Source organism: Gastrolobium bilobum, unplaced genomic scaffold (assembly GCF_033153095.1).
Source record: "Gastrolobium bilobum isolate Gb01-03AN ecotype WA unplaced genomic scaffold, APGP_CSIRO_Gbil_v1 utg1154, whole genome shotgun sequence".
In the NCBI taxonomy this organism is placed as follows: domain Eukaryota; kingdom Viridiplantae; phylum Streptophyta; class Magnoliopsida; order Fabales; family Fabaceae; genus Gastrolobium; species Gastrolobium bilobum.
In genome coordinates this window covers 123,709-149,396 of record NW_026898337.1, presented here as the reverse complement: position 1 = coordinate 149,396, position 25,688 = coordinate 123,709, and the positions used below count along the sequence as shown (strand labels likewise).

Here is a 25,688-nt window from a genome sequence, read left to right as displayed (position 1 = left end):
TCCACTTCGCCGGGGAAGCTTCAAATTCGACAACGTTGCCTTATTAAAAAGGGATAGGATATTGTGACACCCAAGTTATGTTACACTCATGTGACACCCAGTCAATCTCACCGTTGGATCGCTTATGTTGATCTAATGGTTATATTTATTTCCATCTTTGTATGGTCATAATTTTCCAAATTTAAAGTGAAAGCATTAAATATAAGAAATCATAACCATACAAAGGTAGAAATAAATATAAAATATTAAATTTGGGAAATCATGACCATACAAAGATGGAAATAAATATAACCGTTTGATCAACATAAGCGATCTAACGGTGAGATTGACTGGGTGTCACATGGGTGTAACATAACTTGGGTGTCACAATATCCTATCCCTATTAAAAATTAGGGGAAAGTAAAAATAAAAATAAAAATAAAAAATATCCTGTTCATTACAATTTATAAGGAGGTGTTTGATTCAAGCTTTTTAAATATTTCTCACTTTAGCAAAGTATGTAATCTATGTTTGGTAGAAAGATTTGAAATATTTTCTCATCTTTGCTATTTGCATAGCCTTTAATAATTGCTTGTTAAAATTGAAGCCAAATAGGGGTGCTAAACAAACCAGAGGCCTTACAGAAGTTTTTGGCTCGGCTCGTGAAGGCCTGAGCTTATAGGTCTAAAATTGGTTGTTGGAACCAGACTTGGACTTGTATAAAAGCTCGTTTAATAAAAAGGCCTGAGGCTCCAATTCAAAAGCTCGGCCTTAGAGCCTCTCAGGCCGGCCTAATATATTAATTTTTATTTTTATTTTATATTTTTTATACTACTTGTACTAGCATTCTCTCTCCTCAATCTATTTCATCCTATTTTATTAATTAAACAGACTTTTGAATATTTATGAATATTTGTGGAATTATTAGTGTTGTTGATTGTATATTTTGTTTGGATAATTTTTTGTTGTCTTATTTTTTTTAAAACAGGCTAACAGGCTAAATCAGGCTTTTAATTTTTGTAAATAAGTCAAGCCACAGACCGATAATTATATTCATAACAGGTAACAGGCTTGGTCAGGCTGACACATTTAAATACAGGCTTAGCCTTTTAAGACCAAAGCTCGGCTCGACTCGGCCTGTTAACACCCCTAAAGCCAAGTCACTATTGAGAAAGACAATTTAGAGGTAGTATGTTGTATTTAGTCGGGTAAATATTTCAACACATGTTCAAACTTTACACAAATATCCAACTGCCACGGTTACTTTAAAGTAATTTATATTCAAAAAATTTAAAAAAGGGTATTTTAGTAGTTGTAACTCATTTTTCCATCAATATTTTAACTCAAACCAAGCATAGACTTTATAATATTTACCAAAATTTTTCGGTAAAATTTCTTCCAACCAAACAATTTTTTTTACATTTTTCTATCAAACTCACTTTCCAACCATTTTTCTAGTAATTACATTTCCCTAATATTCAAAAAAAAATTCATCAACCAAACGCCCCCTAAAGGTGTAAATGGGCAACGAACTGCCATGTATCTCAAGCAGACTTTCACGCACGGGCATATAACCCGACCCATATCAAGTTAGATTTATGTTAATATATCTAAATGAATAAAAATTACTTACAAAGTTTTTATAATAAATCGTCTACATCATATTATTTATTTTAAATAAAATAAATAAAGTTATTGAAATTATTGATTAGATAATTTTGAATAATAAAATAATATTATTTTAATTTTTGAATACTTGATTTTTTTTATAAATAAAAAGGGATAGAGCTCAAACAAGAAAAGAAAGAAAATATAAAAGACTATTGGATGACCAATGTATGTGGGCGACACACAGCAGCCAGATAAGCCAAATACAACCAACAGATATCATGAGGAGGCTCTCCACACACAAAATGATCTGAACTCTCAGTATTGTTTAGAATAAAATTTGTCATCAAGTCTGCACAAATGTTGCCTTCTCTGTATGTGTCTCAAAGAAACGATCAAATCTCTATGAAACCACGCTCGTATACGAGAAATCAGATGACCCTCACGAGCTGCTTCACCAAGGTAGGTGAGCACAGTGACCATATAAGATGAGTCAGTTTCAATTATGACCTGCCTATACCCATAATTCCAAGCGAGTTCCATACCCCGAAGAACACCCTATAATTTAGCTTTGAAGAAATTAGAAACACCAAGTCTAGATGCAAAGCCTGCAAGCCATCTTCCTTTAGCATAACGAATAACCCCTCCGGAGGAAGCTTTCCCCGGGTTACCACGCGCAGCACCATCACAATTAACCTTGACAAAATCATTCATGGGGAATTGCCAAGAAATATCTATCACCACTGGTATTCTTTTAGAACGACAACCTCATCTATTTCTCTAGCAAAATTTCGGATAAGAGTCTCTCTAACGACAACCACGAGCATATAACTCGACCCATATCAACCTCATCCTGACTAGCCCGAAAAAGACGGGTGGTCTTGGCCTAAGGAAAACAGCTTTGATGAATGATGTTTTTCTAATGAAATGTGCTTGGCATTTTCAAAATGAAGTTAATTCTCGTTGGTCTCTTGTGCTACGTGGTAAGTATAAGGTGTAGGTTGATCAAGTGCCAATTTCTAAGGCTGATCTGCAATATTATGCTCAATATGCAAGATGACATAGTTTGGGAAATCTGAGACACGGAGACCAATCTCCTTTTGGAAGGATAAGTGGGTTAAGTCTTCTATCTGCCTTTTGGATCATGTTCGAAGCAGTGTACCCAAAGATTTGGGGGATTTCCACCTTAATCAAGTGGTTGGTCAGGATGGTAAGTGGAATCACAACATGCTGCTATAACTTTTTGATTCAGAGGTGGTTGAAAAGATCATAAGCATAATCCCTTCTTATATGCATGATGGCTTGGATAAAAGCTTCTGGTTACTAGGTTGTACGACAGTAGTACAAGTCAGTAATTTCTATCTACATCTAGCAAAACAACCCTTTCAGCATAGCAATTTCTCTAAGGAGGTTTGGAAAAGGCTGTGGAAATAAAAAGGGCCTCAACGGATTCAAATGTTTTGTTGGAGATTACTTCTCAAAAGTTTGCCTACAAAAGATTGGATCAGCTCATGTCTATTGCCCGATCTATTAGCAGGAGAGGGAGTCTTTCTTGCATACTTTTTGAGTTTTTCCAATGATCATGATATATGGTATATTCTCTTGCCATATGATACACTAGCTCAGTTCTTTGATGCCAATTGGGATGATTGGGTCATTGTAATTGGAGTTGTGATGTCATGGGTGTGGGAGGGTTTGTTTGGAGTTCATTATATATTGTTCATTGTTGATATATTTGGCACTGGAGAAACAAAGTGACCCACAATAGCTCTCCCAATGGGGATTGCCACCTTGCTCGACTAATCCTTGACTACTTGAAGGAGATACAACTTGCCTTTATAGACGTAAAGGCAAGGCTGCCACTACATTCCTCCAGGTATGTTAGCTGGCAGTCTCATTTGACTTCGTATGTTAAATCAAATACATATGGGGCCTCAAAGGTTCAAACAATTGAAGCAGCTTGTGGAAGGCTTCTTCATGACCATAGAGTAGTTTGGCTAGTTTGTTACAAGAATTGGACACTGTGCTGCTTTACAAGTGAAATTGTGGGGTGTGTTAAAAGGGCTGGAGTTAACTTGGGAGACAGGTTATAGAAATGTTTTGGTTGAAAGTGACTGTCAAAAAGTCATTGCATTATTTTCTAAGGAAGACAATGAAGCTTGTAAGTCCCACCTAGTGACTCAAATACGAGTATTTGTTAGTCGTCAATGGAATGCTCGGTTTATGCATGTTCTTCGGGAGGGCAACTGTTCGCAGATTGGTTGGCAAACTATATGTTGGTGCAGCTGGAGTTACCTGATGAGACTTACTTCTCTAACACACACCCACCCCCCAAAAGACTATGGTATCATCTCCATGCTGACATATAATTTTTTCCTTCAAACATTGTAAGATTATCACTACAACCAGAGAATATAAACGACCTAAATATCCCACTCAATTAGAATATATACTACAACAACAAATTCAAATTCTAGCTATAACGGATTTTGCCAGCAACTAAAAAAAGAGAGAATACGTAATCCGATATTTATATTAAATAGGTTATTCCTATTATAAGAAAATAAATTGTGAAAGATAAAAAAATAGAATAATTAGACTTAAGAGATTTTCTAAAAAAATATAAAAACATAACCAAAATAATATATCATAGAGTCAATCCTCGCCCTTACATCATCATCCAAATATTATATTTTAGCTGACAAATACTCTGTAAATGAAATATCATATTGAAAGAGGACTCCCAACATTAACAAAAATTCAAAATCTTCATCAAGTGATTAACAAACTAAGAAATTTATCAACTAAGTATTGAATATTTTCATGTAAAAAGAAGGAAACAAAAAGTCTTGAAACTTTGCAACTGAACGACCCAAGCGTAGAATGCAGCTAACTTTTGATGATAATGTAATTTAGAAGCAAAATGGGTGTAAAATAGACAAGCTAATTCAAATTTTAATAGTATTATATATAGGTGAACTGGAATGGAAAAATCCATAACGGAACTTTTCCTTGAAAATTATTGATAAAGTGTTGTTATATATCATATTCCTATAATCATTCGGCAGAAAATAATTATGATAAGTATTATTTTATTTTTTTTGGGTGCATTTAGTATTGATTTAAAGTTGGGGTATATATACTTTTAAATTTATATTCTAAAATTAAATATTAAGAGAATAATTAGTCAAAGAAAGTCTTAAACGTAGATATTATTAAAATATTATAAACATAAAATCACTTCAAATTTTAAATAAGTATTTTTTTTTCTTGTTAAAAGTTTTAAAGGAAAATTATAGTAAGTGACTAAGAAAAAGATATAAGCAATTCATAAACATATAACTTCAATTTGTTAAAAATATATAAATATATGAATTTAATTTTGAGAGATTGTAAGCGTAAATGTTTTTATATTATCATCTATTTATATTTTATCATTTAATTTTTAAAATTTATAATCTATGAGATGTCAAATTTATTAATTAATAAAATATTATATCATTAGATGAGAATATAAATTTAGTTTAAATTAACATTACATTAAAATTAAATATATACAATAAGCTCTTGATTTTAAATATAAATTTATTTTAAATTAATGTTGGATGGCGTTTGGCACTTTGTTAGACTGCTTGCAGCTCTTGATTTGCTCCTGCAGGCTGATGCAACAGCAGGGGCCTCAAGACTTACGGATTTCTCTTTGAGATGATTTCGTCTTGGTCTTGTTTCTTTGTTTTAGGCATAGCCCTCCCTTATTACCAAAAAAATAGTTAAATACACTAAACATTTTTATCCTTTCGTATTAATTTACAATTATTTTGGTTAGTAACACTTACCAAAACAGTACTTGCGAAAAGATGAAAGGGAAGCAAAGAGGACAAGGACAGAATCACAGCTCACTCAACAGCAACCTCGCGAAATGATTGACAAACAAGCCCAAAGAAAGCAAGGAGCTTTGAGCCTTCAGGGAATGAACAAGCCTCGACTTTTATCAAGAAGATGAAGATGTTGAGGGAAAAAAATGGAAAGGCAGAACTTGAGAAGAATAACCTTACAAATGTGAAATAACCCACAATAAGAAGGAAGCCCTCGTTAAATAGGGTTTCAGAAATGACGCCCCAAATCCATCGACCGTTCGATTTGGGTAACCGTTCAAAAAATGATGGACAAGATGAGGGGAGAGATCATGATCTCACCAATACAAGACAATCCCTGCATCGCATTTAATATGGCACGTTCTACGATGTTCAATTGTTTGCACACAAATAGAAATAACCACTACAAGAAAAAATCTTATTAGTGTAGCAAATTTCGTCACTACATATGAAATTTCGTCACAAATTCCTGAGTCGCAAATTTATTTGTGACGAAATTTGATTATTAGTGTCAAAAATTGTCAAATATGACAAAATTCGTGACGAAAATTTTTGTCACAAATAAACTTTTTTCTTGTATTGAACTAGCGCAACCATCATTGCAAATTCCCGAAAAATGAGGAATTGTCCCCCCAATGAGCTGCACTTGTCCTCAAAACATGAGAGACCGCCAAACACAATACTTCGAGTACAGACCGCCTGATGCAACGTTTCAAGAACAAACCACCATATTTGACGTTTCGAATCCAAATCGCCGGACATAACCCCTTGGGGCCCGATCGTCAGACATAATTGTAAAACCGCCAAGGGCCAACCACCCAAAACGAATACACTAACAAACGACAACATAGCGGACAATTAGCACGCCAAACTCCCCTTACCAAACATGTACAACCTCCCAACGGAATAACACTTGCCAGACATGAATGCAAGAGCCCAATCAACCACGTTCATCTTGGCACCAAGACTTTACTTGCTGCCAAGCTAGGGCCCTCCTGTTCTGGATGGCCCTTACCAGTTGGCCCATTAAGGCAGGCCCAATCCCCCTCCACTAATCCACGTCAGCCCTGCTTATCACAGCTTACCAACCCTACCCCCCCTTATTATCCCCATGTGATAGATTTCCCAAAGGAAGACACCAAAATGTCCTACGTGGAGATGTTATCTTCCTTTGGTAGCCCTATTATATCCCTTAAATAGATATTTCCACAAAGGCTGCTGCAGCAGCAATGCTAGACGCCCTTGACACATCCCAAGGAAAGTTGACTGGCTCGCCCTCTCATGCGAGCAAGGCATCCCCTCCCCCTATAAATACTTCTTCCATTACCAAGCAAAGAGATCCAATCTCTATGTACCGTTACCCTGCCTAATTTTAGAAGCCTCCACTAGAACCCATCACACACACATCCCCCTCACTTTTACTATTGAATACCATTCATGTGACGTTATTGTCTAGCTTTGTCTCTACCTTTGCTGGCAACGATACCCCTATAGTGACCTTTACCCCTCTCAAGGGTATATATCGGGCTTGCGGCTCTCAAGGTACAATAACATATATAGTATAGACTTTTACACCAACCCAAAAAAGAATAAAAGGCCCTCTAAGCGGTGGAGGAAAAGTAAAAGTTTCCACAAGTTGTTTGCTTATCAAAGAGTAGCAAAGATCTGAAGCCTAATCTTAAAGATGCCTGTAAGAACTCGCACCGTTAATTAAAGAAGTTAATTAATTAATTATGTGAAATTAGGAAATAATTCTATAATTGACCCTAATAATTATTATGAGGCTCTAATAATTATAGTGAGTAAGAATGCTGAAAGTCGCTTTTCGGAAGAAAAGTGCCGATACCGGTTCTGCTAGCCGGTATAAATGCGTACCGAAAAAGTATCTCGAAAATTTATAATAAGTGCTTGATAATTACTAGAATAATATGTAGGACTTGTGAAACGAGTTTCAAGTTAAAATAATGAGAACTGGTGCCAGAAACTGGTACTGGCTATGAAAAACGCGTACCGGAAAGGTGCTCCAAAAATTATAAGAAAAATATGATAATTCTTGTAAAATTGAGTAAGTTAAGAATCCTGAGTTTGGGATTAAAATGCTAAGCGTAGCAATTAAAGTTAATATTGTGTGTTTAAGTGTTAAACTGCCTATATAAGCCTTAGTGGGCACTAAACCCTAGGCCATGTTGTGCCTCCTATGTGAGTTTGCTGAGCTTGAAGTCAGCCACCATTTCTTCTCCATTTGTGAGCCAAGTGGTCATCTTTCACTTGGTTTCTTCCTCTTTTACTTGGTAAACACTTGAGGGCTATCATTGTGAGGGTGTGAGAGTGTATCTTGTGAGTTGTTGGCCACTGTATGAGGTCAGTTTGAGTGCTGAGTTTGGAGTTTGGGTGAGAGCCATCTTGTTCTTGTCTTGTGAAGCTTCAAGAAGCTTCCTTTGTGAGGAAATGGTCAAGCTTTGGTAGCATTTTCGTGTACCCTTCAAGTCAGACTTGGAGAGGCAGTGTGGTGAGCTCCAAGAGCCTGTGCTTTTCTGTTTTGAGCTTTGGTAAGTTGTACCAACCTTGATCATGGGTTTTTATGGGTTAAAGGTGATAACTTTGCATGTAAATGGGTTAAGCAAGTAACCAGCTGGTATGTGAACCTTTAAGGGTATAAAAATGCATGTTTTAATGTGTTTAAGTGTTAAAAATGGAACCTTGGAAGGATATCTTCGCGAAATGCAGAAACTGCATTCTATCGCGAAATATCCAGATATCTGCTCGTAAAATATCCGGATATTGGATATCCGGATATGGGGATCTGGATTTCCCGGATATTTCCAGAGAGATATCCGGATACTGGATATCTGGATATGCCCCCGAAGAATATTCGGATATTCTGGGTTTGCGAGGAACAGTAGCGTACTGTTCATCAAGAACTGATCTTTGGGTTTGTGGACCCTAGTTTGAGGAAGTTGAACTTCTGTAATTAATTAATGCAAGTCAGAATCATGGGATTAAAGGCTTATGGCTTTGTGAGAAGCCTTAAGACGTAAAACGTAAGAAAGACGTTGTCTTTATGATGTATGCTTGTAGTGCATGTTTATTGATCTATTATTGGTCCATATGAGATTGTGATCTGCTGTGTGTTGGACTTGAGCTGTGGACTCTTGACTTTGGGAGTTAGCTTGCAAGGTAAGCTTTCGTGTCCTCGGTTTAGCCATGTTGTGATTCCACCATGTCCCATGGGGGTATGGTTATATGCATGTCGTGTTACATGCTTTGGATATTTTGAAATGGTTTTGAGCTGATATGTGCAGTGGCTTATAATATGTATGTGTTGTTTCCACTTAGTCGGTAAGCCTGAGTATGTGGTGTCATACAAGATGGTGAGTCTATGGGTGGGTGCAAGTAGCGTCTTGCATATTATGTGGATAATAGACGTATTCCTGCATTTCTCTAATCAATAGAATAGAATTGACACACATAACATGATTATCTGCTGCATTGCACTATTTTAGAGCTGATGATGATAAACTGCTTTTGAACTTATATTGCACATGTAAGTGAGCTTGGGGTGGAAGATCCTTGAGGACCCCTTGCCTTACTGAGATTTCTTGTTTAGAGATCTCACCACACGTTTGGGGAATCTTATTTCAGGTTCAGGTAGTATGGTGACTGATGTCTTTGGCGACAGGAGGCCAGAGCTTAGTTGATGATATTACTGCTTATTTGCTAGCATGACTGGACTGGATGCTGTTTATGTTTTCCGCATTATTATTCTGTTGTTAATGTTGAGACTTGTGTTGGAATTTGTTGCCTTATTTGGGTGAGCATGGGAGTTGTCCATGTCACTATGTTGTTAGTACTTTTGAGTTGAGTTGTATAAACTGATAGTTGGTCCGGTCTACATGTTGTAGTTCCGTGACTAGAGACATACTTATGTTATTTTAATTAATGAGGTATTTCAGTTAGCTGTTTTATTGCAATTGCATACAGGCAATGTTTTATTAATTGATTAGTAAGCAAGTTGGTAATGACTTCATAATTGAAAAGAAAAAGATATTCCGCATTTTTAATTAAGCGTAGCTTAATACGATAGTATGATAACATTACCGGATATATGCTGGGTGTTACAGTGCCAAGTCAAATTGCAGAAGATTGTCCTTCAGCAGATACCCTCCTATAACTATTGAAGTCCTTGTGTTCTTTCCACTATTCAAAAACCCTAAGAAGATCACATCATCGCTCATATTCACAACCGAGTTTGCACCAAAAATCCTGCAAACCACATTCTCATTTTGGAGAACAAGCTCAAAGGTTGGCTCCGACCACCCCAACTGTATGTGTATTGAACGCATTCTTTCTACTTAAGCATGCTTGTAATGGAGCCACAAAAGAAAACCTTATAATGTTCCTAGCTAGCAGCAGAAGCCTTGACAAAAGCCTATGTCACTGGGTTATTTGAACATTGTGCCCTTTTTTACAAAAATAAGTACCATTTTGCCCTTATTCAAAAATATTTTACTAATCTGTCCCTTTTTGACTGTTGATTGACCCATATACTCGAGTACACGACCTTACACTTGAGTATATTTCGTATTATGGGGTTTTTTTTAACATTTACTCTAGTATAGGACCCAGATACTCGAGCATTTGTTGATCCACTCAATATATACTTGAGTATATGGGCCATGTACTCGAGTAAATGTTCAAAAATTTCTTCTAGAGATTTTCCAATGCGTAGATCTCGAAAAGTCATATGGAATAAAAAAAGCACTTGATTCGGACACTCGAGTCAATAATTATGGCCTTTCGAAGTTTAACTCTAAAATTTCCAAACTTTTATAATGCCAATAAATTTTGTGATGCCCGCAAAGCACCCTCTCAGGTTACCTGAGTCAAGTCCACAATATTATGAGTATAGGAATATAGAAACTTGTTTTATCCAAAAAAATCTCGTGGAAAAAAATCTAAACATAAAACTTGGGAAGACCATATTTTTTAGACCAAACACGTTTCTATAGTCATATACTCATAATATTGTACTTGACTTGGGTGACATGAGAAAGAGATTTATGGGTATCACAAAATCTATTTCCGTTACAAAATTTTGCAAATTTTACCATAAAACTACATAGTGGAATTGGTCCGAAAACTTTTCCAAAAATTATTTCTTTGTGCCCCGTTTGGCATATCTCATCTTTGGGAATAATGTGATTTAAATTTTTACTTTCCAACACTAGCAAATAATCCTCCGGGAATTTTCCAATGCACAGCTCTCGAAAAGTTATGTTGAATAAAAAAACACCTAATTCGAACATTCGTGTTAAAAGTTATGGCCCGATTTGGACACCTAATTCCAAAGTTTTACGTTTAATTTTTTTTTCATGAGATTTTCTGGATCAAACAAGTTTCTATAGTCGTATACTCATAATATTGTGGACTTGACTCGGGTAACCTAAGGGGGAGCTTTGTGGATCTCATAAAACCTATTGGAAATAGGCATTACAAAATTTTGGAAATTTTAGAGAAATTTCCAAAGGCTATAACTTTTGACTTGAGTGTCCGAATCAGGTGCTTTTTCCATATAATTTTCAAGAGCTACGCGTTAGAAAACTTTTGGAAGAATTTTTTTGAACATTTACTCAAGTACATGATCCATATACTCGAGAATATTACGAGGAACAGTTAATTCTCGAGTATCTGGGTCCTATACTCGAATAAATGTTCAAAAAAAGCCAAAATATGAAATATACTCAAGTATATAGATCAGTCAACTGTCAAACACTTGTAGATTGATTAAATATTTTAGAACAAGGGCAAAATGGTACTTATAATGGTCAAAAAGGGGACAATGGTCAAAAAGCCTCTGTCACAACCTTTTAAATAGAAGCTTCCAAAAAAATATAGGGGTTCACTGTACTAATCTTGGTTCCACCAACGCCTTGGCTATCTATGGTTAGCAAAGTGGGATTAACATGCATAACCTTATCATCGATTCTTATGGATTTCATTCACGCCATTGAAATACTCAACCGAATATGTGCTCTCTGGGTTCATGAACAATGGAGTGAAGGTCAGCAACTAAGAAGCATCCATGTTTGGAAGCAAAATGTAAAGGTCATCCCCAAAGAAAATGCAAGGCAAACAATGAATTTCCTGTGAAAGCCAAAAGAAGAAGATATATGTGACGGAAACACAATTCTGGTTCTACCAAGGCCAACCATGTCAGAGACACCAATGGCAAGTCCTTGTAGCAAAAAAGTGAGCACACATAAGAACATGAACTGTGACACAGCCGACCAGGGTGGAACTCGTTCGTGGTCTGGACGGACAACACGTCTTTGGCAAGCTCGCCTTTAGTGGTGGTGTTGGTTACTGTAATGTCCATTATCACATCACAGACGGTGTTTTTAATGTTGTAGCAGCCGGTGTCTCCAACGAGGGAGCACCGTGAGAGGCGTAATATAGAGGATGTGTGGTTGTTATTACAATTTACCCACAAAAACTAGGGTAATTGACTATTGTACCCTTAACTACATAAAAAATACCATTTTCCCCAATATCAAAACATTTCATCTATCTATCCTTGTTTGACCATTGACCGCGCAATATACTAGAGCACAAACCCATATACTCGAGTAAAAATTCAACATCTAGGTTTTTTAAACCATAAACCCAAATACTCGGGTATTTGTTGTTCCAACCAATATACTCGAGTATATTGTGACCAAATTTCCTACTAGAATTTTCCAATGCGTAGCCTCAAAAATTCGTGTGGAATCAGAAAAAAAGCACCTGATTTAAACACCAGAGTCAAAAGTTATGGCCTTTCGAAGTTTTACTCTAAAATTTCCAAAATTTTGTAATGCCAATAAGTTTTCCTCTCAGGTTACCTAAGTTAAGTCCACAATATTATGAGTATAGGACTATAGAACCTTGTTTGATCCAAAAAATCTTGTGAAAAAAATTTAAACGTAAAACTTCGAAACACTAAATTATTTTGACCAAACAAGTTTCTATAGTCATGTACTCATAATATTGTATTGACTCGGGTGACATGAGGAAGAGCTTTATGGGTATCACAAAATCTATTTCCATTACAAAATTTTGCAAATTTTATCGTAAAAATTAATAGGGGATTTCGTCTAAAACTTTTTCAAAATTTGTTTCTTTTGCCCTGTTTGGCATATTTTATCTTTGCGAATAATGTGATTTAAATTTTTACTTTCCATCACTAACAAATAATCCTTCAAGAATTTGCCAACACATAGCTCTCAAAAAGTTTTGTGGAATAAAAAAACACCTGAGTCAGACACCCGAGTTAAAAGTTATGACCCGATTTGGACACCTGATTCCAAAGTTTTATGTTTAATTTTTTTTTCATGAGATTTTTTGAATCAAACAAGTTTCTATAGTTGTATACTCATAATAGTGTGGACTTGACAGGTAACCTAAGAGGGAGCTTTGTGGATCTCATAAAACCTATTGGAAATTGGCATTACAAAATTTTGAAAATTTTGTAGAAATTTCGAAAGGCAATAACTTTTGACTTGGATGTCCGAATCAGGTGCTTTTTTTCCATATAATTTTTCAAGAGCTACGCGTTAGAAAAATTTTGGAAGAATTTTTTTGAACATTTAGTCAAGTACATGATCCATATACTCGAGAATATTGCGAGGAACAACTAATTCTCGAGTATCTGGGTCCTATACTCAAGTAAATGTTCAAAAAAAGCCAAAATATGAAATATACTCAAGTATATAGATCAGTCAACTGTCAAACACTGGTAGATTGGTTGAATATTTTGAAACAAGGGCAAAATGGTACTTATTATGGTCAAAAAGGGCACAATGGTCAAAAAGCCTCTATCACGACCTTTAAAATAGAAGCTTCCAAAACAATATAGGGGTTCACCGTACTAATCTTGGTTCCACCAATGCCTTGGCTATCTATGGTTAGCAAAGTGGCATTAACAGGCACAACCTTATCATTGATTCTTATGGATTTTATTCACGCCAATGAAATATTCAGTTGAAGTGGTGCTCACCGGGTTCATGAACAATGGAGTGAAGGTCAACGACTAAGAAGCATCCACATTTGGAAGCAAAACATAAGGGTCGTCACCGAAGAAAATGCAAGGCAAACGAAGAATTTCCTGTGAAAGCCAAAAAGAAAAAGATATCTATGAGGGAAACACAATTCTGGTTCTGTAAGAACCCGCACCGTTAATTAATGAAGTTAATTAATTAATTATGAGAAATTAGAAAATAATTCCATAATTGACCCTAATAATTATTATGAGGCTTAGATAATTATAGTAAGTGAGTAATAATGCTGAAAGTCATTTTTCGGACGAAAAGTGCAGATACCGATTCTGCTACTCGGAGTAAATGCGTACCAATGAAGTATCCCAGAAAATTATAATAAGTGTGAGAATATTACTAGAATAATATATAGGACTTGTAAAACAAGTTTCAAGTCAAAATAATGATAACTGGTGCCAGAACAGATACTGGCTATGGAAAAGCGCGTACCGGAAGGTGCTACAAAAAATAAAATAAAAATATGAAAAATCTTATAAAAATGAGTAGGTTCAGAATCCTAAGTTTGGCATTAAAATGCTAAGCGTAGAAATTAGCGCTAATACAGTGCGATTAAGACTTAAATGGCCTATATATAGCCTTGGCACATGATCCTAGGTCTATTCTTGTGCCTCCAGCGTTGGAAATTTCTGAGTTTGTGACCTCCCACCTTCTCCCCTCCATTGTAGCTCCAAGAGAGCACCTTTTCACTTGGTGTCTTCACCAAAGTTGCTTATTAGAGTGTGCTCTAGCCTTGGGTGGGTAAGTGATCTAGCCTTTTTGCCGGCTTTATCCCCAGGACGTATCCGGGGTGGACTCAGGTGCCCTCCTTCATTTCCTTTGACTGTTTCAAAGTAACATTCTCTGGATTCTTTTTGATCGCCACTGATGGTAGTGACTTTATTCTTGCTGCTTACCATCTTTATCTTTTGATGTTTTGTGAACACCAGCATGTCCCATTTATGTATGGTTGGTCTCCCCAAAATGATATTGTATTCTGACAGGAAGTCAACCACTATGAACCTTTTGTTCTAATTTGAACGCTTCTTTTGTTCCCAGGGTTAGACTGAGATCTATATAGCCTTTAGAAGGTGTATTTTCTCCATTAAAAGCTATCAAGGTTGTCTTGCAGGATTTGAGGTCCTCCTCATCAAGGTTCATCTTTTTTAAGGCACCCCATAGTATAATGTCGGCACTGCTTCCTGCATCTACGAAAATCTTTTTAACCCGACAATTTACCAGGGTTCCAGTGACGACTAGTCCATCTACATGCCCTAGAAAAACACCTTACGTGTCTTCCTTTGTTAAATAGAGCAGAGGAGGGTCTGGTTTGCTGGGGTCCTCTTTGAATTTGGGATGATCCTGGATTGAAAGGACCTCTTTTAAATACTTTCGCCTTGCACTCACAGTATCTCCTCCTCCTCTAAGAGCTCCGCTGATCACGTTGCAATCAAACTCGGCTTCAGGAAATTCATCATTATTGGAATCATCTTTCTAATTCATTTCTTCTTTTTCTCAGGTACTGGACTCTTGCTCCTCTTCCGATTTCCAGACTTTCTCTTGTTGTTTCTGGAACCCTGAGTCTTGATCACATACTGGCGTAGTTTCCCTTCTCTAACAAATTTCTCCACAGCATCTCAGAGATCCCAGCATTGATCAGTGTTGTGACCCGGTCCATCATGGAAGACGCAATATTTGGACTTATCCAAACCTCCTCTATCGAATATGGGCCGAGATCTATCTACTTTCTTCATCTCTGTCATTGCCACTTCCCTCCAAATTTGAGAGCGTGAGGCATTCAACGGTGTATATTTTTCATATCTTCCTACCCGATCTCTATCATCCAGGTTCCTGCCTCGAGAGTCTTTCTTTTTATTACCGGGTCGCTCCTTTTCTCTTAGGGTTGGGCTCCTCCTTATTGGACTTGCCCTTTTTCCTTCCTCTGATAGCACATTTGCTATCTCCATTTGTTCAAGTTCCAAGTATTTCTTAAAACGAGTTCTGAACTACTCCAATGTCCTCACAGGGTCTTTGTAGACCGACTTGGCTAGTCTAGATGCTCCATCCAGGCCAGCCACAATGAGATGTACATGGACATTTTCTTGTAAGCCCGACACTTGTAAGGCAACATCCTTGAACCGGTTGAGATACCTTTGGAGGGTTTCTCTGGATTGTTGTCGTATCTTGCCAAGCGCGAATTCGAATCTTGGATGTTTTTTTTCTAGTTTCAAAATTCAGAAGAAACTTTTGTCTAAATTCCTCAAAAGATCCAATGGAATTAGCAGGGAGGGTTGAAAACCATGCCTGCGTTGCTCCAGTCAAAGTTATGACAAATATCCGAGATATGAGGGGCTCATCTATTCCTCAGATATACATGTCTGTATCAAAGGCATCAATGTGGACCTGTGGGTCCTGACTTCCATCATATTTTGGCAAGCGTGCCAAATCAAAATCCTCCGGGAAAGGAGCATTCAGTATGTCACAAGTGAAGGGACTGTTATTATACTTCCCCCTACTATACTTCCTCATGTAACCACCGGGTTCGAGACGCCCCCTAGCAGTTTGAGCATTTTGATTTAGATGTGTACCATCCCGGTTTCTTTGCCCATTCTCTCCTGCTGAAGCATTCTGAGCCAAAGTTTGCACAGCAGCATTCTGATCACCCGTTCTAATGCCCTCCAGGTTCGGACCCATCGGGCTCCCAAGATTGGGTCTTTCATTGTTGCTTGGGTTCGTACCCAGTGTGATCACTGGACTGGGCCTTCTTTGGTTTCCTACTCCAGTAACCGGGTTGCGATCTCCTTCCTGGCCATTAACATCTCCTGCCCCAAGCCTTGTCCTCTTCATTAAACACTGCTCCAGATCTTGCATTCTTCTCGTATTTTCTTCCTGTATCCTCTGGAAGTCTTCTCTTCGCTGGAGGTTATTTCGATTCTCCATGTCTTCCATTCGCTGCAAAATTGCAGCAAACGCATTTTGGGCAAGCCGAGAATCAGGATCTGCAGATTGGGCAACGCGTGCAGCAAGATCTCCAGGATGCTGGATTTTAATCTTGAAACTGGATTTTACACTTATTCCTCTTTGAATCTGGATTTGAATCTTGAAACTCGTTCCTAAAATTTTTCCTTTCCTTTAAAACCATGCCACATTACAACCCTGATGAAGACCTCTTGATCTACTTGATTTATCATAACAACTGTGGAGAGCGAGAATATAAGCAAGCCTATGATAATGTTGATTCAGTGGAAGATGAGTGAAACACCAACCCCCTAAACAATTAAGTGAGTGAATTGAAATCCTAGTGAAGGAGTGTTTTAGAAAATTTTCCTTGTTCTTGATCTTAAGAAATTTCATCGAAATTTTTAACTGATGAATTATGAATCTTGTTGATTGATGTATTATTCTTTAAAGTCTAAATGCTCTGTAATCAATTCTTTGATTGAATCCTTCCTATCAAATTCCTTGCAATTGAGGATTCCTGCTCCAATTTCCCTTAGTTTAATATGATTGATTGCTGAGGACAACAATATTTAAATATGGAAATTTTTTATAAAGCCTTGGTTTACCATGTTTTTAGGCTACTTTATACAAGATTTACATTGTAGTTTGCATGAAAATTAAGGTTTTACAGTATAAAATCATAAAGAATGGATTTCTAGCTAACATGTGGTAATCTTGCTTATTATGAAGGTATTTTTGACATAAAAGAATGCTAATGGAGTAAAAAGAATGCAAGGAGATGGTTGAATACCGAAGAAAGCCCAAAGAAAGCAAGTTACAAGCAACTCGCACACTGATGGAGAGCGTTTTAGCGCCCAACAGCGCGCTAAAACGCCCTTAAGAAGTAAAATAGCCAAAATCCACTGGAGAGCGTTTTAGCGCCCAGTTGGGCGCTAAAACGCCCTAACAGCCACAATTTTCATTCGAAGAGAACGTTTTAGTGCCTAGATAAGCGTTAAAACGCTATAAGGCAGACAACATTATACTATGAGAGCGTTTTAGCGCTCTAATGAGCGCTAAAACATGCTGATGCGACCAATTTCAGGCCTATGGAATATATTGTATCTTAATCAAGATGTGAACAAGATTTCATGGAGATTAGAATGAAAATTAAAAAAGATATGTTCTCCTCTATAAATAAAGGGCCTTGGGATCAATTGATGGATTCAGCAACGAAGAGGCATCTGAAGAAGTATAAAGAGGAATCCTGTTGCGGAGCATTGGCGCACTGAGGAACCAAGTCAACATCACACCAATGGAGGCTTGGGGTTCTCTTTTCTTAATTATTTTTTTCAATTCAGTATGCTAGGCTAGACTTTTATGTAGTTAGGGGTAGATGAAACCCAAATGAATCGTATGTTTTGAATTAAATTGTCTCTGAATTCTTTTCTTTTTATATTTGAATAAATTTATCCATCTTTAATGCTTTCTATGAGTTTGCTCCTTATAGAATGATTTAGGGGAATTGTATGACAATAGGGATGTTGGTGTATGAACCCTGACTTGATAAATTTATCACAATCCTTGTGATCTAGGGATAGACATAGGGTAATTGTGCAATCTTTAAATTCTTGATCTTAATGCATGTTTTCTTGGGGAATAATCGGGGAACTAGAGTTCTTTCAAGATCACATAGATTTAGGGTAACAAGGAATTGAGCCCTAATTAACTTAGAAAGAATTGATTGGCATTATATTAAGAACGGATTCTTAACAGTTTAATTCATTGCATATAAAGGAGATTGGGGGAAGTCGAAACTCTAACTACGCTCGTTTTGATAATTACACAACTCATCTTTTTAATTGCTTTTAATTCTGAATTTACATGTTATTGATTGTTTTTAATTTCAAATCTCTTCATCTCAATCTTGGTTGTCCAACTAATTTGTTGTTAGCAAACTAGTGTTTGAAAACCCAATCCTCGTGGGAGCGATATCGTACTCCAGTACACTTTATTACTTAACGACCAGTGCACTTGCCGAGTCACAACACTTAACTAGCGAGTGACGAGTAACGGTGACCCTTTTGCCATTTTGGGCGCTTAAGGTTATGACCAAGTTGCTTAACTATGTGAGGTAAGGGCATTGCCTTTCTAGCACTCGAGCACATCAGGGCCACTTTCCTTAGGTTGAGAATGTGCCTATCAAATCACTTGAAAATGATGTGTGATTGACTATAGAGGCTGTGCTGCCTTTTCAAGATTGCAATCGCACATGTCCCTTCTTACTTCTTTGGATCTCAATGTATAGTCTGGTCGTGGGTTAGTGCTTGCAAGCATGTTTGTGGTAGGCATGTTGCAATACATATGCTGCATTACATCTATTGAACAACAATGTTGAAGGATATGTCATTGTATGCAAATTGAAATAGAGGGACATATTACCTGAGTTCGACCTTGGGTTATGGCCAGAAGTTTCAAATGTAGTCCATCCGAAAAGGTTAATTTATTAAATTGCTTTCATGTTTCTTGATGTGACATCTCATCACTGTTGAGTAGCCATGATGTAGCTGAGATGCAATTATTACTCGGCTAATCACCAAGACATTATTCCACCTCTAGTGTTGTGCTCTTGGAATGTGATTGACACGATAGGAACCTGATGCCTATAGAGGTCTTGCAATTAAAGAGGAAACAAGGAGTGCTAGCAGAGCCAATGTCTTCTGTAGTAGCTTCTCCATATGGATATTATTTACTTTAGAATTTAAAAGAAATTAAAGCATGGAAAATAATTTCCTTCCTGTTACTAATCATGTTAGCTAGGATGCTCCAAGGGCTTGTATGTGGCTCGAGCTCATGTAAAGGAATAGTATAACACCTCGCATTTCTAAAACATATATTAATATATTAAATGTGAAAGGGTAGGATTAGTGAAAATCCTGAAGTTAAGGCCCACAATACAAAGAGATGGTAAAATAGTAATTAGCCAAACACGTAGCCATAGGAAGGTAAAATTGAATATGAGGCCTCATATGAGAAAAATAACCCTGGAAGGAAGCTTTGCTTCAAAACTTCAAACCACCAAAACACATCCAAAACGTACTCAAATCCAAAAGTGTAAAACATCAAAGTTGTTCCAAATCACCTTGTGAACATCTTTCCTTCCTTGAGTGAGCCACGAAATTGAGTGAGCAAGGAGATCATTTCCCTATTGTTGGTGGCAGTTTTGATGATTTTAGGGGTGGTTGGTGGCGGTTTTGGACCGTTCAAAGGTTGAAACTCATTCTTGGGAGGCCTAGGAGTTGATTGGTGGTAAGCTTTCTCCTCCAATTTATGATTTTGATTTGGATTGAATTTGTGACCTAGAGTGGGTTGTTTGAATTGATATAGTTAGAGAGCTCAAATTGAAATTGTGTATTAGATGAAAGTGACTTAGAATGATGTTTTAGAGTGATTGATGGCATAAAAATTATTGAGGAGATTGGATGATAACTTAGGAAATTTTGTGTTGAAATGTCATGACTTTGTCAAATTGATGTGTTGAATGATTGTGTAATTGAGTTGTGGAGTAGTTGTATGAGTTAATTATAGGATTATAAGGTGTGTGGAATTGTGAAATTGGATTGAATACCCTTTGGTTAGGGGACTTGTAGAATTCAGCCATATTGAGAAAAATTGGGGTTTGATGTTGCAAAAATTGTGTAATTGATGTGTTGTGGTGTGATGTTAAATGATGTTTGGAGGTGTTGTGTGATGAGTTGATGCATGGAAAATTAAAGAAAAAATACTTGGAGTGTGTGTGATGTGCATTTAAGCCCAGAACGAAATAATTGGAAAAATAGTGTTGTGATGGAGTTGGATGGAAAGTGAGACTTGAAATGGTGTTGTGGTAGCCTTAGGATGCTAAGAAAAAATTAAAATAAAATTCAGAAAAATATTTTGTAAAATTTGCCTATGGTGGTCGAACCTAGGTAGTGGAATGGGGGAATTTTGGTGCTTTGGAATCTTATTGATTTCACCCTATATTGATGATTCTTGCGTGATTATTGTAGCTTGCCTCCCACAGAATTGAACGCGGAGCTTTGAGCTTGGTGGGTTGCCTTTGGTCCCAGACCAAAGGGATTTTGGCATTTCTTGTGAACTAAGCTCGGTGATACTGTGAATTGGAGCTATCAAGCGAAGAAGATTATTTAGGTAATCCCTTGGTATTGGAGTTTGATCCCTGTGTGTGCTCCACCATGCCTGTTGAGGGTAGTGGTTGGAGGTGTATGTGGATAATGTAGTATAACATGCTCATGCATTAGAATATGTTTGTGGTACATAGGATGTACCGAGTCTCTGGCCAGTAGACAATTGCCTTCGGGCGTTATGGACCTCCACTGGATAGGTCTCCATGAGGGAGTTCCAGTTGACCTGGGGTCGTGGTGTGTCATCCGTAGAGGAGCACACTAGGAAGTCTCGAGTGTATATGGATGGAGGGTGCCTTGGTCGATATTCTAGGAACACTTCCTTGGATGAGAACCCGTAGGCTATATGCCGAGGCCAATAGGTCGGGCGTTGCGTGGCTTTGGCATTGACCATTCCAGCTTCGTCGTATTTTGTTCCCTATGCTTCCCTACTTCACTAAATCCCTTGCTTTATCGCGTTTTTAATATTGTATTATGTTATTGATATGCATCGAAGTGAGCCATTGGGCAGAGTATTCTCCAGAACCTCTGGATTACTGAGATATATTCATATATTTCACCTCATTTTGGAGACCTTATTTCAGGTAGTGACAGTGGTGCCAAAGCGGTAGGCAAGAGGCCGTAGGTTGAGCTTGGACATGGAGCTAGTTTATATTTTGTGGCCATTGGGCCTAGGCTAGACTTAGGACATGAACATTGCATGTGATTTAAGTTTAATTATTGCCATCTTTGTTCATGTCATATTTTGTCTAAGTTTAGTCTTTTTATTGTCATGATTTATTTTGGAGAATTTATTATGTATATTTGAAGGAGAATTGTAATATTGTAAAGGAGCTTGTAATTTGTAATTTGGAGACATTATGTAATAATGAAGCATGTATATGATGAAAGGGCAATAGGCCTATTCTAGGATGTGATTTCTGTTTTATGTCAAGAAGAATGTATGCAAAGGAATTAATGTGATTGAAATGATTTAAGGTTTGATAATGAAATTATGGAATTGTAAAGTAAGATAAATGATATAAATTGTGAAGGGTTGTAAGAGCACCAAGACATTGCTTGTCCATGAGTGCCACCCATGTTTATTAGGTACAAATTGAGGTTAGATGACACACCTTCAAAGGTGGGATATATTGTAAAAACAAAGAAAACTCTGGCAAAATTTCTAGAAATTGGCAAAATTTTGATGAACTTTGGGAGAGCATATCTCCCTCCACAGAGGTCCAATAGGGACGTGCCATACGCCATTGTAAAGCTTGAGATGTTAACTAGCTTGTGTCAAAATTTGAGAACCAATGGAGCACCACGCAGCCCTGTAGAAGTCAGAGAGCAAGGACTTCTCTAAACGCCCGTGCACATGGGGCTGTCTCTGGCAGTGTTTGGAAAATTTATTCCCGCTTCGTTTCTTGGTCAAATTAGGTGCATGATATGTTAAATTGAATCTTGAGGTGTCTAGTTTACTGTATAAAAATCTGAGGGCAATTGGTTGAGTGAATTTTCCAGAATAATTGAAAGAATGAGGGCTGTTTGGAGCCCTGTTTGAGGTTGGCTGGCAGATTTGCTTGTCCAACTTCAAACAGTGATATCCGAAGAAAATGAGAACTTTATGACTCATGTGATAGCTTGTTAGAAAGATAATTAAGTTTAGAATAACATACTAAAAGATGAGAGTTTTGCGTCATGCGTATTTTTCGTAGTAATTAAAATACCAAACCATGTTCGGATAGGTAAAAAACGAGAAAGTGAGATTTAAGCTAAGTGAGTTTATGAGAACCCCTTAGTGACTTGAGAGGAGTGTTATATGATATCTAGGCAGTTTATATCATTATTTCGCAAAGATTTATCAGTTACGGTCACAGCTTTTAATTATTACGCTTTATTATTGTTTTAAATGTTCGGGTAATAAAAAAGAAAAAGTTTACTCGCATTTTTATAAATGAATTGCTGTGATTGTAACTGCGCCTAATATCATAATCAATGTTAACAATATCGATACGTAACGGGCTGTTACAAATAGACCCTGATGCCTCCATATATTTGAGGACGACCTTGACAGTTATAAAGTCGGCGTACGTGTCATTGGTGTCACTATTTTTGGAGAAGTTTGTGTATTCCACCCGTAGTCTTAAATTCTTAATAATGTTCTTTATGGTTTCTTAGACATGCTTATATATGTGTCTGAGCTATATTTGCGTCCTCGGGCTTCTCCACCAATGTCACCTTGATCTTGGTCTTATCCACCATCTTTGTTTTTGTCATTCTCGTGATCTTAGCGTATCTACCTCTGTACCCATTCTTCATCTCGATCCTAGTCTCAACCCTGTTCCGGGTTGCTATTCTAGAAGGGCCAGGCTTCTGACTCACCCATCCTCTATGCTTCCATTCTACTCTAAATGAAGTACCTATTTTCCATCTCATCCATACGGTGCAGGATGGCGTAAATAACAATCTGGGTTATATGATTGTCGATGTCCGGTGTTGGCTATGGCTAGATAGTTCCGAGCTAGTCTGTGCCTAGTTGACTGGTCCCGGTGTGGATGTCGAGTCTGATACTACGTCGCTAATGTGGACAATAATGTTTTCTAGCTTAAGTCTGTCCTCGGGCTGTGGTTCGAATCTATTAGGCGGTTGCTCCGTCCTGCGGTGATTGCAGCGGTGGCTATTATTCGACCCTGAGTCAACACAGGAGTCAGCACCATCACATAATGTACCCGACAGGGAGAGCTAAATCTATCTCATCATGAACCTGAACAACAATTGGTAACACAGTCTGAGAATGAAACTTTGACCTCTCGTCCACGTCGTGAACGAAAGGTGCCTTCCTATCTCAAGGATTTTCACTATAACACGATTCAGACACACACACCTCCAACAACTACATGCCACCTAGCTGATCGAGCCTCAGGTGGTCCATATCCTTTAAATTAATATCTCAGGTATACTAAATTTTTGACTTAGCACAGAGTTTTTCTTGCTGCTGTGAGTGCAGGTGTTGAACCAAGAAGCTTCAAAGAGGCTATCGTTGATCCCAAGTGGCGTGCAACAATGAAAACAAAAATTGAGGCTCTTGAAGCAAATCACACCTAGTCCCTGACTGAGCTTCCTCCTGGCAAAAGAGCATTTCCGTGTAAATGAGTATACAAAATCAAGCTCAAGTCAAATGGGTCTATTGAACGCTATAAGACTAGACTCGTAATAGCTAGAAATAATCAAGTGGAGGGTGAAGACTTTGAAGAGACATTTGCACCTGTTGCCAAGATGGTGAACATATGTCTTTTTTTGGTTGTTGTTGCTACTCAACGATGGGAACTTCATCAACTAGATGTAAACAATACATTTTTGCACGGTGACTTGCATGAAGAAGTATATATGCGGGTGCCATAAGGTTTTTCTTCTTCTGCAACTGGAAATGTTTGTCAGCTTCAAAAATTGCTTTATGGATTAAGACAATCCCCAAGAAATTGGTTTGATAAGCTTCGGTCCTCACTGGTTCAGTATGGTTTTACACAGTCTAAAGCTGATTACACATTATTTACTTTCAAACACGATGAAACATTTATTGCTCTCTTAGTTTATGTGGATGATATTATCCTTACGGGCAACAACACACAAGCTTGTCAGGATGTAAAAATGTATCTGCACTCATGCTTCAAAATCAAAGACTTAGGGGCTTTGAAATACTTTCTTGGCATAGAAATTGCATGTCACAAATCAAGGCTGTCCTTGTGCCAAAGGAAATATGCTTTGGAAATTCTTGATGAAGCTGGAGTTCTCGGGTGCAAGCCGGCCACATTCCCCATGGACTAAAATCATATGCTCACCCTTTCAAACAGTCCAGCATATGATGATCCATCTAAATATCGTCATTTAGTTGGTCGTTTAATTTATCTCACTATTACAGGACCTGGCATCTCCTATTCAGTGCATATATTGTCTCGGCTCATGCACTCACCCAAGCAAGAGCATTTTGATGCCATTCATAGAATACTACGTTATATTAAATCCTGTCCAGGCCAAGGTTTGCTCTTACGAGCAAACAATGATCTTAATGTAAATGCCTATTGTTACTCTAATTGGGCAAGTTTCCCCATCACTAGAAGGTCCTTCCCAGGCTACTTCATCATGCTTGGTGGCTTTCCAATATCATGGAAGACCAAAAAGCAAGCCACAGTGTCACGCTCCTCCGCTGAGGCCGAGTACCATTCAATGGCTACTACCACATCTGAGCTTCTGTGGATTAAATCGTTTTTGGCCTCACTTAGAGTAAATTTGACTCACCCAATGCATTTATTTTGTGACAATCAAGCACCTCTTCACATAGCTTCCAATCCCGTATTTCATGAACATACGAAACACATAGAAATAGATTGTCATTTCATTCGTGAGCATTTGCTTGCCAAAACCATTGCCACATAATATATACGTTCTAACATGCAATTGGCAGATATTCTTACAAAAGCTTTGGGCTGTAAGCAGTTTCATGAACTATTGGGCAATATGGGCATTTCAATTTACATGCTCAATCTTGAAGGGGAGTATTGGAGCACAACCTTGCATAGCCTTGGAATAAGGAAAATATTCCGTAATTAAGATGAGATCAAAGTCAAACCAGGTTGTTGCCAGTTGTCGCTGAGTCATCATATATAAGGATATCATGAGGCTATAATTAATGACACTGATGTGATTATGATATTGTATTTTAAAATTCAAATTGTAAAGTCTTATGTTTCTTTCCTTTTGTAATATTCACATCTATATATGACGTTCCTTTGTACAGTGAAAGATAGATAAGAAAATACCATTTCTATTAGATCAACATCAACATCAACAACACCTTTAACCCAAGTTAATTGGGGTCGGTGGTAGATGAACCCAATGATAGATAAGAGGAGATTAAAAAAAAAAAAATAACAATAGAATAAAATAAATAAAAATAAAAATTGGGGAAGGGGGAAAATAGATAAAAGACAAGAAGGGGAAAAGAAAAAGAAGGGGGATTGAAAAGGAAAAAAACTAAAAAGGGATCATCTGGA

The 25,688-nt window shown here is 37.4% G+C and overlaps 1 pseudogene; it reads right to left on the bottom strand.

The window, feature by feature from the left end:
- Window positions 1-7,063: 7,063 nt before the first annotated feature.
- On the bottom strand, window positions 7,064-15,498 carry LOC133314997 (probable aspartic proteinase GIP2; annotated as a pseudogene).
- Window positions 15,499-25,688: the final 10,190 nt, after the last annotated feature.